General features: G+C 38.6%; 2 protein-coding genes across 2 annotated transcripts in view; one reads left to right on the top strand and one right to left on the bottom strand.

Moving 5' to 3' along the window:
- LOC309496114 (membrane-spanning 4-domains subfamily A member 4A-like) overlaps positions 1-7,343 on the bottom strand; it is a 43,042-nt gene extending 35,699 nt beyond the window's left edge. Inside the window, exon 1 of the mRNA XM_082166113.1 lies at positions 7,248-7,343. The gene's annotated coding sequence lies outside the window, so the exon portion shown is untranslated. The remainder of the gene's footprint in view (positions 1-7,247) is intronic.
- LOC309496110 (membrane-spanning 4-domains subfamily A member 4A-like) overlaps positions 7,301-13,606 on the top strand; it is an 89,239-nt gene continuing 82,933 nt past the window's right edge. Inside the window, exon 1 of the mRNA XM_082166103.1 lies at positions 7,301-7,359. The gene's annotated coding sequence lies outside the window, so the exon portion shown is untranslated. The remainder of the gene's footprint in view (positions 7,360-13,606) is intronic.

Raw genomic sequence — 13,606 nt, 5'->3', positions numbered from 1 at the left:
TACGGCAAGAGTCTAATCTACCAGTTAGCTCCGCTGGTAGCTAAGCGTATGGGGCTTGTTATGATTGGTCGTAGTGTTATCCAATTGCATGCAGTGAGATTTTCAAATGCATGCTTGGTGCCACCCCTCGAGCTGGCCGATTTTCATTAGTCAATGCCAGACCATTAATCTTTTAGATTTAGGTCTGGATTTCCAGGCTACCAGTATAACATAAACAAGTAGAATAATTTGACAGTGTAAAATACCCTAGCAGATTGTCCTGTATACAATTGTAACGTTCACCAGTTGGAGTGCCCTGCACATCCACCAAAGGGCACTCCTCCCCAGACCATTGTCATTCCCTCATGGACATGGACTACATTTCCCATAATCCATTGCCCGGACTCATCATGCCTGATTGCTTACAGCGGTGTCTCATTTTAAGGCCAGCCCATATAAACCAGTTAACTCAGTCACTCTTTACAAAGTCTTGTTTCATTATGTGGACCTCTAGGTTAAGATGGAGAATGTTCTCCTATTCTCCCCACTATAATACTGTATAGGGTAGATATAAGCTAGCCAGAAACTGACTTGTTATTCAATGGAAGGTATGCACTTGTATTGGTTAACCCCGTGTAACGACCCTCATATTCTTATATATTCTCAGACAAAGTTGCCATTAAAGTTGAGAGATTACTTTCTCCCTCAGCGCTGGGTCATTTTTCATTCAACTGCTAATTCTGAGGACTGGAATGAGGCACATAAGTAAAAGAAAATCTTACAGGCATATTATTGAGCACACTGACTGATCTTAACTGCGAACAAATATTGTCTGCAGTGTGTTGTCCAGAAACAGAGCACGTTTCAAGCACGTATGCCAGCATTTGCCAGTTTCAAAGCATTTTTCTCCTCCTCTCTCCATTTCTGCAGCTCTGCATTTTCTGGTCCGTGATTTTTCATATGTTTGTACAAATTAGTTGTATTGCCACTGTATTTTAAAGACTTTCTACAAATTGTACAAGTCGCTGATGTCTCATTTTCGGCCTGAAAATACAGCCATACAACGCTCCTCTTTCTCTCTTCTGCCATTCTCCGTCTCTGACTGTGCTGTAGAAATGCGACTGCTGGTGGTAGCGGTAGGGGTGGGGTTTGTCCTGAGTAGCGCGCTAGTGGTGAGTCATGTGACGGTACAACACAGGAGAGGGGGAGGAGAGCAGTGTCGAGCACTCTTGGAATGGAAGGAGGATTACAGAGAGCTTGCTCTGCTCTGTGACAGCAGCAGCATTTTGACAAACACGGTCAGGTCGCAAAACGAGAGAAACTGAAACTTAAGTATCGATATTTTCACGTTGGTATCGATATTATCGATATTAGTGTCGATCTGCCCACCTCTACTGCCAAGTCTGAGTCTGTTCACGCCATGCCTGCCATGTCTGAGTCTCTTCACGTCATGCCTGCCAAGTCTGAGTCTGTTCACGCCACGTCTCCCGCTGAACCAGTGTCTCCGGACAAGATGGCCGCTGCCGAGCCAGTGTCTCCGGACAAGATGTCCGCCGCCGCCAGACCTGAGCCCTCAGCAGATATGGCCGCCGCCACGCCTGAGCCCTCAGCAGAGATGGCCGCCGCCATGCCTGAACCTGAGCCCTCAGCAGAGATTGCTGTAAGATAATTTAGTGATTCTGACAGGTCAATTTAGCTCAAAAGGAATTATTAATAAATTTATAGGGAATTCGAAAGAATCACTTATTACGACCGAGCAAATGACTCGTCCAGGGTTCATTTGAACCAGCCGCAACTTATCAGCTCTGCAGCGGATATAAATATCCAAACTATAGTGAAACACTATGTATTAGCAGGATCAGCAGTTTAAGACATTAAATTCGTAAGCACATAACACAAGTAACACTTCTCTTTAAAATACAAACAAGAGTTTACTGATTATTCTAACACCTAAAACTAATATCTAACACACGCACACACATTCATACGAGTTGCAGAAAGAAAGAGAGTGAGGAAATAATGAGTTTAACACTAGAAGTGCCAGAATTCCATAACTACTAGAACTGCCGCAAGCGGTCATTTTGACTGCTAGATTCCAAATGCTATATCTTTAATGATAAATACCCAATTGAGAGATTAATGCATTTATTGTATTAGGATGTCTTTTAAAAACAAAACAACACCAAACTGTACATTTAAACAAGTTTAATTATACATTTATAAATAAATAATATCCGTAGATGTCCTGAACAAAATGACGGCGTAGGCTATAGCCTATGTTTTCATGTTTCTGTTCGATCGCGCCCGCGACCGCCAACACACACACCATATTCCAGCATTGCAATCTTGACATTGCAGCCTGTTCATTATAGCTATAATAAAATATAATAATAAAATAGTCAACCTATCATATAAAAATTCCACTGCTCTGTTTGTCAGTAGCCTACAATTCGTACCATTTTGCGCATGTGAAGAGGATGATTTTTTTCCGTCGATACTGAAACATGAGTGAAGTACAAAGCCTATAATAAAGAATAGTTTACCATTCAAATATACATCGCAAATGTTGAAACATTTTGATTCTAATTAGAGAGTTACGTGAGCCCAACGTACTTTCACTTTCGCTTATAAAGTAGCCTATTTCATTTTGGCTTGTTTATAGTTATTTTTTTTCATTCTTGTTCTGTTCTGAATATCATTACATTTAAATGATTTGTTGTTGAATATGTTTAGTGTATTTTTTTACCACATTTTATTGTTGTGTATATTAGTATAGCCTATAATAATACCGCGAAATTCAGTGCGGTCAATATGACCGCCTATGGCCGAAATAGGTAAATATGTTCATTTGTTTTTTTGCCTTATGTGTAATTTATATGAAACACATTTTAAATGGAAATACAGACACTTTTAGGAAAAGTCAGGTGCCAGCAGGATTGTATTTATTATTTCAACAAAGTTATTGCAGATATAAAATTCAAAACGGTCAAAATGACCGCCATGGCCGTTCTAGTGTTAAGAGTGAGATGATGAAATCCCAAGTTTCTATATGCGGATGTAAATATCCAAACTATAGTGAAACCCTGTGTATTAGCAAGGTAACTTAGATCCGCAGTTTAAGACATTAAATTCGTAAGCACATAACACAAGTAACACTTCTCTTTAAAATACAAACAAGACTTTGATTATTCTAACACATAAAACTAATATCTAACACAAACACACGCAAACACATTCATACGAGTTGCAGAAAGAAAGAGAGTGAGGAAATGAGTTTAAGAGTGAGATGATGAAATCCAAAGTTTCTATATGCACTTATAAGACATGGCCTGAACGAACCATCAATCATTAATTTAACCCTTCTATCGTTTCTTAGGCGGGTTATTAAATCTATATCAATGCACCAGTTCAGTTTAAGAGTCTGGTCAATGTAACGCAACCAGTCACAGTTCGTTTTGTTCCGTGTCATGTTTAGGGGTTGTTCATTCAAGAGCATTGTGCAAGTTTACTGCAACAATGGACCCGCAAACTTCACATACTTTTGAAAATCCAGCATTTAGTTGATCCTGGTAAGTGCTTATTGTCACAGTTGTAAACACAACGGCTTTCTTCTTCCACAAGGGTTTTTGGTGTCACGGCATTTGTTTCCACGCAGACCGTTAAAGAACGCAACACACGCGTCTCCCGGACATCCTGTAGAATTCAACAAATCAGATCGCGACTTCGAAACTCCTGAAGAGTTTCCAGAAAATGTGCCATATGCATCAGACGTACAACCAACGGCCTGTGGGCGTGACGTCTGAGGCTGAGACTAGGGTTAAGCTGGTCTTTGACACTATTTTCTTCTGGAAACAAACTTTGTTGCATTATTTTTCTGTTATCTCTGTAAAGCTGCTTTGAAACAATCTTTATTGTAAAAGGCACTATATAAATAAATGTGACTTGACTTGACTTATTGTTTCCACTTAATAAGATTAAGAGAAAACTGTTGTTTATTTTTTGTTATTTATACTGTTTTTATTTCTATGTTAAATTTGTGGAAAGGAGTTCAATCAGGAGGTCACACAGCCTCAAGCAGAAGTTCTGGAAGCTCATAAATCATGTACAGTAAGATCTGAAGAGACTCATGTGAAATCATACAGGAGAAAAGCCAGTCAGTTGAATTTGTGGCAAAACCTTTTACCGTGCTTGTATATTGTCTTTCATGCATTTAATAATTCATACTCAAAGTAGAACTGGTAAGACATTCATTAGAAGATTATTAGTTAAAACATTTCAAAATGCATGAACTTTGTCATCAAGGATTTTTGTAAAATATTGTGCAAAAATCTCATCTCGTTCTCGAGAACCCAATCTCGTGTCTCGTCTTGTGAGATAAGTGTCTCATCACACCCCTATTTCTTACCTTAAAATCTTTCTTATCTTCAAATCACGTTCTTCTTCTGAGGTAAATCCAAGGTAAACTCACAGCGTGTCTTCCAAACTCCATGAAAATTAGAGGATTGATGAAGTGGTGATGAGGGCATTAACAGGTTCACATTCCTTCACATGGACAGATTTATACGCTCATCCAAATTTATACGCCAGCGCGGACACTGAGGTCAGAGGGCCAGCTACAGCTTGCGGTCCCCAAGTCAAGACTTAAAACTCGGGGGAACAGGGCCTTTTCTGTGGTTGGACCTTAACTCTGGAACGCTCTGCCCCTCCATGTCCGAACTGCCCCTACATTTGAGTGTTTTAAGGCTCGTCTAAAGGCTCATTTTTATTCTTTGGCTTTTAACTCCGCCTGAGTTGTGTGGTCCTCTGTGGTGTTTATTCTTTTTATCTTTTATATTTTATATATTTTTAAACCTGATGTTCTTATTTTGTTTGAATAATTCTATATTAATTGTTTTGTATGTTCTGAGTCTTCTGTGCAGCACTTTGGAAACTGTGTTTGTAAAATGTGCTATAGAAATAAAGTGGATTGGATTGGATTGGATTGGACGATTTGCAATGCGCTTTTGCATGCGTGGGTGTGGTCCCATTAGAGATAATTAACACGCATCTAAAGAACTGGATCTCTTGTTGGTTTCATACAAATGACTTAAACAGAGAATATTTGTTTTCATTTTGAATTAGATAATTTAAAGGAACACACTTAAATGTTTATAAAGATATATTGCTCATGTCTGTGTGACAATTATTCACTGAGTTTTGTTTCAGTTTAGAGACGTGCTCCAGAAAAAAAAGTTCACGGATACGGAGAGGCAGAAAGCACACCCTGTTTATTTTCTTTATTTTACAAAAGGACAATGGTTTGATTGGAAGTGGAAACATACACAAGTAGACATTTTACAGTTTATTTTTTTATATTTCTTTTGTCTGTATGAGCATAAATGACTGAGTATTTTAAGTCTATTTTGCTACTATGTGAAGAAAATACAGCAAAACGTGCCAATGCTTTTGTCGACTCCTAAGGGTTAAAGCATATTCGAAGGCATTGTCTGTATAGTAATGTTGTGCAGCAGGTTATAGGACACTAGAGATCCCGAGTACTAGTGTAAAAAGGGAAGAGACGTCATCCAGCTTAAAGCCAGTTGTCGACTGTAGACGCAGTGCTAAGAGTATAAATATTTTTTAGTGTCGACTTTAGACACTTGGGTGTCGACAGGAGTTGTCGACCCAGGTAGACCTAAGTCAGGTGTGTAGGGGAAAATCTACCAGAATTTGGCGAGCCAGCCAGGAGTTCTCAGAATCTCGCTCTGTCTGTGGATGGGGATGAGGAACTCATTGTCTTCATTCTGCCAGACTGTAGAACCCTGTGCCACAGAGGGACCATTCCAGACGGGCTGTAAAAGGACTTAAGGTAGGACGACAGACTCCATACTTTTACTTTCAAATGCTTCTAAATTAATTAAAAGGTGAAATTGACTTTTAGATTCTACTAAATAAAATGAATGAAGAGAACTGGGGATCACATGTAAATGATTAAAGGATTTAAATGTTAAATTCAACCAAAGTGTTATTTGAGTATTTTAGTTGTGATTGAGTACTCCCAAAAACTTGTCAATAAAACTTTGTTCCTGCAAAGAGCAACTTGTCATGTATGTTGGAAGTGCTAGGGGAAGGAAAATATCACGAGATGCTATAATGCTACAACTTAAATTCCAACTTAATTCTGATTTAATATAAAGACATATTAAGAGAGAAATGTTGAAAGAGTTGAATAAGATCAATAGATAAATATTAGTTAAAAATGTGTGTATTGTTTTTACATTTTGAAATCAATTTTTAAAAAAAATGCAGAAATTGTTAAAATTATAAATCATAAATAATAGGAAAATGCACTCTGTTTTGTATTATTTTAAATGGCAAAAATGGACCATAGTTATTGCATAAATATAAATAAGTACCATCAAATCCTCTCAAAATACAAAATAAAAAAAGTTTCATTTTCAGCTGTCCGGTCCCAAATGAGGAGCACCAGAGGGTTAAGTTGTAGGTTTATTTTTTTATGATTTGATTTTTGCAGTTCTCTGAGTGTTCAAATTTCAGACAGCTGCCTTGACAAATGGGAGCAAAAAAACTGATGTTTGTTCAATGAGATGACTGGTCAGTTACCTCCTCGGCCGCTGTGTCATCCTCCTACGACACCGGCGGCCGCTCTCTCTTCTCCCATACCCCTGGTCTTGAAGTTGGAAGGGTGAAATTGTTCCACTCAAACAATGCTGGAACAGCTCCCCTGATTAATAACTGTCTCCCTAGCTCACGAACATCCTCCTTTTCAAAATGGCGGCTATATACTCAGGTATGGGGACTTACTGTGAAGTTGTCCCTCCGGATAACGACAAGCCATTTTCGCCTGGATTTCTGCGTCAGATGGAAATGTGTAAAAACTAAGTACTCTGTTGTACTTACTCAAGCCTTGACACAGAGCCACACAACAATGCTCAGCTGTAGTGCTGGTGGCAGATTACCGCAAACTTCCACACCAACAAATATTCAAAGTGAACCTATCTGGGGATAACAACAGCCTGCACAGCCTAGTCCAGCTATAATAAGTAATTTAGGTTTTAATGATGCACATAACACCATCATTAGCAAGACAGCTAAAAACATACTTTATAATGGAAACACACATGCACCAAGGGGCGGAGCTAGCAATGATGCACACCCAGGTAGCATAATTGCAGTCTTTTAATAGACAGGAATCAGGTACTGATAGGCTGTCACACCACTATGACTAATATGGCCAGCTTTACCACCCCTCATAACCACCTGAGCACAGTATCAGCAGTTACTTTTATGACATCTTACTTGCATAGGGTTATCTCAGGAGAGTGAACTGAACAACAGAGCAAAGTGCGGTAAACCAACCGAAGAGAAGATTTCTTTCTGGTAAAACAACAAATTATATACTTACAGTTACTATCTGATTATTGTTATACAGATGCTTTTCTTTGCATTATATTCTGCATTTTATTTATATGTATTTATTTTATTAATAAATGAATTTCTTCTATATTGGTTGGTAGGGCACTTTTGTAGTGTCTTTGGAAAAGAGCTTCTGCTAAATGCATTAAATGTAAATGATGTGGATCAATTTAAACATGAGCTGTTTGTTATATAGTACATTCTCTGTTATTACAGTCTAATTCTAGTTGATGCCAATAATTTAACCAATGGAAATAACTACTATTGACATTGCATTCAAAAGTTTTTCAACAACATGAAGACCACGTTTATAATAATAAATATTGTAAGGCCCAGCCAAATGGCCCAACAGCAGTAATCAGTAGAGCAGGTATTGGATAACTGCACGTTTGGTCTTTTCAGTGTGGCAAAGTAGTTTAATTCCAATAAAAATTTATCTGACTTGATTATTCTATTTAACTCTTTACTTGTTCATTTGGATACCAATGTCGCCGTTTAATGTGGATCCCACGAGGGCCACTCCCATGCTTGCTCTCTCTAAAAGTATTTTATTTAGACTCCTTATATCTGTATACACTCCTCTGTCAGAGGTCATGACCACTACTACAGATATAAGCCGACCAACCTTACTTTCTCTGATAGTAGCTTTGGTTGGTCATGCCATGGTTTCCCATCTAGAGTAACATTACATTAAACAGAGGTAAGACTCACCCTATTTAGGTTGGTTTAGCAACAATTTGTTATCCTAATCGGAAATTCGCTTTATTAGCCTTTACAGTCTAAGTACACTTGAATTAGTGCTAAGTGTTAGCTGGATCTCTGAAATCTCAGTTGGTGTGCCCTATGCTCCACTCAAAACTGGACTTAAGTCTGTTACTAACCTGATGCAGATTTGCGGTAACAATGGATACAACGTAATCTACTAGAGTTAATAATTTCAAGTAAGTCAGGTATTAATAATCAGGTAAATGTATCATGCCGATTACCAATCAATTCAAAGATGGTCAATACAAAACATCAAATGCTCAGAAATAAAGAGTAAAAGATGCATACCTGACCTCTGAAAAATAAATAATATGTGGACGACACTCAGCATGGTCTGAGGTTCTTTTTCTCTTAAATTATTATGAATATATAATATTTTAATAAATAAACTGGAAAGTTTGTTTATAGAAAATCTATTTTATAATCTAGTCTTGATTTACACTGATTTTGTACAGGTAAATTTCAGATTCAGAAAGAAGAATGTCTCACACTGTCATGCCCGTAAACTCTTCGACGGTTGTCATCCAGTTTCAACCACCAACACAAACTGGGACAAATGTTCCTGTGCCTGTTTATGGACAACAGCTAGCAGGAGTTTCACCTCTTCATGAACTTCAGCCTTTTCTGAAAGGCCAACCAAAAGCCCTTGGGGTGAGAAATTGTTCATAAACCCAAATAATTGATTTTTGTGTATATGTGTGAGGTAAGGAAATTACATAAATTCCAAAAAGGAGTTGTACACACATGAACAAAGCATTTTTTTTTATAGAAGAATGACAATGCCTTGGTAATGTAGGAAAGACAGCAATAGAAGACAAGGTTTATCATTTACAGTGTAAAATCATAAAAAAAATGTATAGTGTATCAGTCAGAGAGAAGAATGTTTTAGGAGTTGCAAACTATCAAAAAATGTGAAGTAATGAATAGATTTTGCTAGTCCGCAAATCAGTATGTGATTTCATGCAATGAGAGTACCTAGATATTTTTGTAGAAAAACAAAAATACAAAGTCCATACTACAGCTGTTATAAATGTATTTTCTACATTTTATATTGTAATAAATGTAAATGTAATATTGTTTTACTTTATAAAAGACTCTCTTGTCCTTCACAGACTGTCCAGATAATGATTGGTCTGTGGACTTTCCTGTTGGGAATCGTGTCTTCAATTCATGCAGAATCCATCTTTGTCTTTAGTGGTGTTCCTTACTGGGGATCTCTCATCGTAAGAAACAGCTATACAATTAAGTGTTGTGTCTTTTATAACACAAGTCACATATTCCAATAGAGGCCTTGATTTTTGTCTTTCTCTCTGCTCTCAGTACATCATCGCAGGCTCACTCTGCATTTCTGCAGAAAACAAACCGAATTCACCCTGTTTGGTATGTACAGTACATAACACTTGTTATTATTCAGGGTTTAAGCACCAGAGGTACTGGAACCCTATTGTGTTCATAGTAATTTTCCTTAATTTTCTGCCAAAAAAGTCTATGGGCATCAGTGACCGTAATTCATAGAGACCCCAAACTTGTCAGTGTCATGATCCCATCGATGTGCCTTGTGTTTTGTATGTACTTATGTCAAAGTGTAGTTTTATCCCATTTTTTTTTCTGTGCAAAAGCCACAATAGATGAGAAACACAAGACGTGAATGGCAAACAAGACACAGCTGGGAACAACCAGAAACTAATCAGGGTAACTATGGTAACAAACAAGGCAACAAGGGAAACAGGAACTAAACACAGAAACAAATGGGAACAGAGACATTTCAACAGAGAAATACATACAAAACAAAAGGCATCCCTCCAGGATCGTGACAGTCAGGAAGGTCTCAAGAGTGCGCATCTACTCAGGTGCATAGACACACATCTGTCTAACACTAGGTGGTGCAAAAAAAAAACATTTTTTTTGGAGGGAGGAAAAAAAAAACATTTTCAAACTCCTAGGATGTTGGTTCAATCTTCACTAAATTTTTATTTATCGAAGCGTGACAATATAAGTGAGTTATACTGTCTGGCAATGTTCATTTTTCACAAATTTATCCTTATCTCCAAACTTAATTAAATTTTATAGACATAGGCCTGGTTTCACAGACAGGTCTTAGATTAAAGCCAGGATTAGGCTTTAGTTCAATTAGGACATTTAAGTAGATTTTGTGCCTTAAAAAGCATTACTGATGTGCACCTTGAGACAAAATAATGGCACTGACATATGTAAGATATGTCAGTGCAAGTTGCTTTCAGTTAAAACAGCTCAAACATGCATTTTAGTTTGGGACTAGACTTAAGCCTTGTCTGTGAAACTGGGCAATAGACTACATGACATTTTGAGAATTCACACCAAACTGTGTCATAGTGGCACCTATAGGAGGGGCTATAACTGAAACTCTTCTTTATTGTTATTAGGATTAACCCCTTGAGATGTACCATCTCGTTTTCGAGGGGGTCCTAGCAAACGTACTCGGTTACCTAATGTAACCTCGGTTCTCTCTAGAAGAGGGAACGAGTATTGCGTAAGTTGCTTACGCTACAGGAAAGTTGTCTTTCTTCGAGATCTGAAGCCAAAAAATTATCCTTAATTTTGTATTCATTGTCAACGCAGTGCAGCAGCAGGCAGACCACGGCAGGCTGTAAGAGCGTGCTCATTGGCTGCCCGGCGGCAACTGCCTAAGCCTACCAGTGAGCCCTGTATGACGTCACACCCTATCAGGGCGCTTCGCGCCCTCCACACCCTTCTAACCGTCAAGGTGGGTGTGGCCAGTGTGTATATAAGCAGGGCTCGTAGGCTGAAATTCTGGTTTTCACAGTCTGAAGCGCAAAAGCTCGTGGCGCAACACGGCCGGTTACGCAATACTCGTTTCCTCTTCTAGAGAGAACCGAGGTTACGTTAGGTAACCGAGTACGTTCTCTTACGAGAGGTTCTCTCGTATTGCGTAAGTTGCTTACGCTACGGGAACCCATTGTCAACGCCGTGTGCGCCGAGCATCCAGTGCATGAGTTCCAGGGAGACCGGGGAAAACAGCATGCCGAACAGGTGGCCGGTAAAGAAACGGGCCAACACATGTACAAAGCACTTCACTTCATATGAAAATAGAGCGGCACAGCTGGTCCATATATATCAATGTGAAAGATGCGGCCAGTAGCACGGGCCCGCATAGTACATAAGCACATATAGGGGAAAAATAGAGCGGTCTCACCGGTCTATGTGTGGAGAAGATAACCTCAGCGCAACCGAGTGTAGGACAGGCGGCCAGCAGAGCGGGCCAGCACCAGTACACAGGCGCTTGGTGGGGGACAGAGCGGCATAGCCGGTCTGTGCAGAAAAACACTCTTCTCTTGGTGCCATACCAGAAATATTTGCCAGTGCGTGAATGTGGTCTGCGCATGAGCGACTGGGCAGAACATACATGCCACTTATACTGACAACAGTTTAGCCTGCAAGGCAGGAACTTCCAGGTTATAAAACCTCACGAATATATATATCTATAGTCGTTAAATATCTATAGTCGCGGGACAAAACACCGCTATTCCGTTCCAATAACAACATTTAAACAGATTCTCTCCACTCAGTGAATCCACTGACAATCCTGTTGAATGTGCCCTAGTTATTGCCGGTTCTATTACACGGAACATGAAAATAGAGCCACCAGCCACCATAGTCACATGTTTGCCGGGAGCCACATGTTTGCCGTTTGCCGCCTGACATCAAAGCAAATTTAAAAGTGCTGGCTAATGCTAATCGTAAATTCTCTTAGATTATTATTCATGTCGGCACTAATGATGTTCGACTCCGCCAGTCGGAGATCACTAAAATTAACATTAAAGAGGTGTGTGAACTTGCAAGTACGATGTCAGACACTGTAATTTGCTCTGGCCTCCTTCCTGTTCGCAGGAGTGATGAGATAGTTAGTAGACTGTGCTCACTCAATGGCTGGCTGTCTAAGTGGTGCCCACAAAATAATATAGGGTTTATAGATAATTGGAAAAGTTTTTGGGGCAGACCTGACCTGTTGAAAAGAGATGGTATTCATCCCTCTTGGGATGGTGCTGCTCTTCTCTCTAGTAATATGGCACATAGTCTTAGAGCTCAAACATGACAATCTGGGGCTCAGGTCAGGAAGCAGACAGACTGGCTAAACCGACCGTCTGCTAGCGGCCTCGCGTCACCAAGGTCAGATAAATCCCATCACATAGAGCCTCTTTCACCTAGCTATCATCACATAGAGACTGTGTCTGTTCCCGAACTAGGAAATACAAAAAAACTCCCAAATCCATTTAAGGGTAAAAATTTGATTGATGTAAATAAAAAAAATATATATATAATGCATATGAACAAATGATAATGCTTGGTAAAAAAGCTTTTATGTTTACATCTCTTTCAATAGCCGGTATAGGGTCTAACATACATGTTGTTGATTTAGATGATTTAACGAGTTTAGACAATTCTTCCTCTCCTATAGCAATCAATGACAGCTCTGAATTGCAGTGCAAACTTATCTCGCGCCAAAACGCATTCACTTCCATATTTGACAATCGGAATATATCATATAATTCATGATATAGTTTACAAGTTTGTGAATATTTGGAATAAAAAAAACACAAAAACAATTTCTACATCTGCGTTACGCATCTGCAAGGAATAAGTTCTAAAACAATGTTCTAAAATAAGGTCGCAGAGCGGCTAAATAAATATAATAGTGTTGTGCTCATTTCATTCATAGAGTGCACACTCATTTGTGTCATAAAGAACAAGGCTTAAAACGTTTAAACAGACATCTCAGCTAATAAAAAATACGTGACTGTTACGTAACTGCAACGTAATCTAATGACCAAACTGTCGTCATGGCGACGTAACTAGTTACTTATGGCAACCGGAAAAGGGAAATTCCTGGATCCATTCCCACAACGTAACTTTGTAACGTTGCCAGTTAGTGCAACATCATGGATCAATAGTTGTGTTGGCAATCAGTTGGTACTTTTTATTATTATTTATTTATACTTCTATGGGCGAACATTCAGTAGAAAACCTATATTTATGTCCAAGTAGTAGTAAGTTCAAGTCTATTTCAACAGTTGTAAATTATGAATTCAGACTTAAAATGACTTCAGTTCATTTATTTTGAACAACACACAAAAACAATAAAATACACCGAAATTAATAAAACAGCATTACTGCAAAACATGAACGAAAGCATTCAAGACATTCTGTACTGAGTATCATTATATAACCGATATTGATATGCTATGTTAGCTTAACATTAGCTTGCAGAAATTTAGGAAAATACCAAATAGTCACTCACAGAGGTATAAATATTAACAAAAGTATCTGTGATAACTCAAAATGCACATAATACTTTGTGGATGGAAACCATAGCTAATGAAGATTGACTGGACTATGTTGTTAAAAACATTATTTCTTAAATAGATACATTTCAATCATATCCCTTAAT

This window comes from Leuciscus leuciscus (genome assembly GCF_965113295.1).
Source record: "Leuciscus leuciscus genome assembly, chromosome: 4".
NCBI lineage: Eukaryota > Metazoa > Chordata > Actinopteri > Cypriniformes > Leuciscidae > Leuciscus > Leuciscus leuciscus.
The sequence above is the reverse complement of the archived record's forward strand: the minus strand, read 5'-3'. Positions and strand labels throughout refer to the sequence as shown.